The 3,159-nt window shown below is 32.5% G+C and overlaps 1 long non-coding RNA gene across 1 annotated transcript; it reads right to left on the reverse strand.

Moving 5' to 3' along the window:
* Window positions 1–296: 296 nt before the first annotated feature.
* LOC104214006 (uncharacterized) lies at window positions 297–2,905 on the reverse strand. The gene is made up of 2 exons (XR_011403213.1): window positions 2,809–2,905; window positions 297–967 (listed from the first exon to the last, which is right to left on the reverse strand). It is a non-coding gene; the product is annotated as an uncharacterized lncRNA (long non-coding RNA).
* Between the last annotated feature and the right edge of the window lie 254 nt (window positions 2,906–3,159).

Below are 3,159 nucleotides of genomic sequence, written 5' to 3' on the forward strand. Positions count from 1 at the left end.
ACAATTCTTGTGTGTACTTTTTACCAGATAAAGATGATGTTAAATCTTTATTTCTTTGGATAATCTTGAGTCTAAAATAATTTTTACACCAATACAAGCTCATCAACGCTAATACTTGATCCTCAATGTCCATTTCTAAACTGTTGTAACAAAGAGGATGTGTAATACACAATAATAAGCAAACCACATTATGTATTTGAAAAATATAAAAAGTTACATGACCAAAATAAAGTAATTAGTAAAACAATACCATGCACATCAAACATACTTCAAATAAGACATTTCAAATAGGTATATCACAGATTAAAAATGTTCCACGAGCATAATATTTTATTAAAATATTAAATAAGCATAATCGATAATAGTTGGAAAAAATAAAGAAGGTTCCATATTAATAACGTCTAATTAATAATCTAGCTAATTAGAAAAATCAAATAAGCCCCATTTTCTTCCCCATGGCCTTAATCCAATTCTCTAATTTGTCGACCTCGATAATATTCATCCATGCTTTCCTGTAGCTGTCACCTTCGCAAAGTATATTAACAGTTTCACTGTATAATAGTTTTTTCCCATCCAAGTTCTTCTAGTTTTACCATACACTCTTCAACGTCAGGCCCGCTATTTTTTTTAACCAATAACTCTAATGCAATACTCATCTTCTCTTCAATGTCCAATTGAGACGATGCATATTTTTTTTCTTTCCCAAAGGTTTCTTTTCAATTGGAACTGCAGACTGAGATGGATAATCAGTAGGAGCTCCATCATTCTTATTACCAACTAGATCTTCGACGCTATCAAGTGTATCTACATATATAGCAGTAGTTACTGAAGATACACCAGGTCGGGGATATGTACAACTTGGACTCCAACCATGAATTCTTGTTGCTGTAGAACCCTCAAAAGGTTTTGTACAATGATCTGGGAATGGTAGAGGCAAAGTCTTCAATGCCTTTGCTTTTGGATGAGCCTATAGTAAAGAGATATTTAACATGTATGTCAAACTTTTTCCTTTATAGAAAAAAAAAAGGAAAAGTTGAATTACTTGATAATGAACTAACCTTTATGTACTCATCCCGCTCACTATTAGACAATAGAATGGTATTAGATGTTGGGTCATAAATATTGCCGGTCTTTTTGGTTATTGACAACTAAGCTTGATACTTTTCTTTTAGATAATCATAATGATTCTTCGTCTGCTTTTGTGTGACACTAAAGCCATGAGTAGTCTCCAAAACTAGTTTAACTTTGTTCCATGAATCTGTCTTTAAACTACTTCCAAGTCTTCCGTTTAAAGATATTTCTTGAATACAGTTTCTAAAAAGGTTTTTACTATATCCATATTTTTTCAACTTGCTCTTGAATTTTTACTAGATTGTTCCATAGCTGAAATATAAAATAATAATAATTATTGAAAATGAACTGTTGAGGCAAGAGTGCACTTTTAGACTATTACATGTTCATGTTATACATGGTCATGGTAGTATGATAAAGAACTGGAATTCATATATATGTTTATTTGACCAAATTTGAGTTATCGGCCTAAGATGAATTAACCATCTGACTCACTCACAGTATCACACTACCAAATGATAACTATAAGAAAATTAGGCAATATTATGATGTAAATTATTATGCACTTCTAGCCATCTTAACCACTAGTAACTCATGGTTCAATATTCTTAACACCGGATTATTATGTTGTTTGTACCCTGCTGGTGCAGAAACTATATTGTAAAAACAAATAAAGGATGAGCCAACTGAGAAAGGGAAAGACACAATAATAAAAGCAAAAAGAAGCAGAGAGTGTGAGCGAGAAGCTTCACAAAACCCTCATGAACTTTCTATGTGAGTACTCACCAGGATTCAACAGATATCTGTATATACTTTTTATGGAACAAATGAGTGTAACAAATACAACTGCAACTGTAAAATAGACTTTCTCACAATTAGAGGGTAATCTCTATCCTTTCCTATTAAAGCAACAGATTATTGCTGAGGAATGTTGTTTAGGAATGAATTCAACTCTACCGTTGAACCAGATATTCCACACCACCAGATTTTATACTACCCAAAGCCGAGAGGCTTACTGAGTGACGTTAAATAGAAAAAAGAAGAGTTGCATTGTTGACAAGTTAATGTTCCCTTTTCTTCTTTTTCGGAATGACAATAGAAAATCATGATTACTTCTCGCTAAGAGGAGTTGACAAGACGAAGTAAAGCCATTGTGCTCATAAAATATGTCTTTATGACCAAGAAAAGACTACGATGATGCATGTCAATTGAAGTTAACATGTTTAAAAAGTCACTGAGCAAGTTTACATATCAAACATACCTTAACCAGATGTCCTTTTTGAGCAATTGTGTTTTCAACATGAATAACACTTCATCAAGAGTTTAATCTGAACAAGTTTTAGCTCAAAACGGAGCTTCTAAAATTCCTCTAGGCCTAAAAGTTAGACACTATTTCAGGCTACAAGACGTTAGCTTTCTGAATTACACCGTAAAAATACTTTACAAATTTATTCTACAAAACACTTAGTGAATAAGTTATACGTATATATTTGTTTTACAAACAATTTTCAGAAGATCCAACAAAAAAGTACTTCTGCAAAAGCTAGCAACAAATACGGCCAAACTTGGCTTAAACCTTGGATAACCATCCGAGAAACAATTTAGAAGTTTAGAGCCAATAAATTATACTTGAGATCTTGAAACTCATACAAGTATAATTTTTACAAAATAATAGGCAAGCTTATTGCGAAGTTCATAAAATAATAGCAAAATACTTTCTAAAGGTTAGAATCTTACCTGTTCAAGAGAAAAAGAATTGGATAGCCGATGATAAATGGAGAGTGAGAGAGAGAGGCATAAGTTTATGCACGGAAGATGAAGAAGAAAGCGTGCAATTTGCTAAAATATAGCCTTATCGTTGAGTGAATAGTTGCGAAATTTGTTGCGGGAATAATTGGAAAAATCACGTTTACCGTGTTTTTAAGAGTCTGAGCGCCATTAGGACTATTGTGGGATGCATTCACACTTATTAAGAGGTTTTAAAAGAGAAAAAATAAATAGACTTAATGGGTTGGATCTGAATAAGTAGGGTTAAGATCTAATTAAACAAATGCACTTAATGGTTGGATTTGAACGATTAAGATTCAG

The sequence above is a fragment of the Nicotiana sylvestris genome, chromosome 10 (genome assembly GCF_000393655.2).
Source record: "Nicotiana sylvestris chromosome 10, ASM39365v2, whole genome shotgun sequence".
Classification (NCBI taxonomy): domain Eukaryota; kingdom Viridiplantae; phylum Streptophyta; class Magnoliopsida; order Solanales; family Solanaceae; genus Nicotiana; species Nicotiana sylvestris.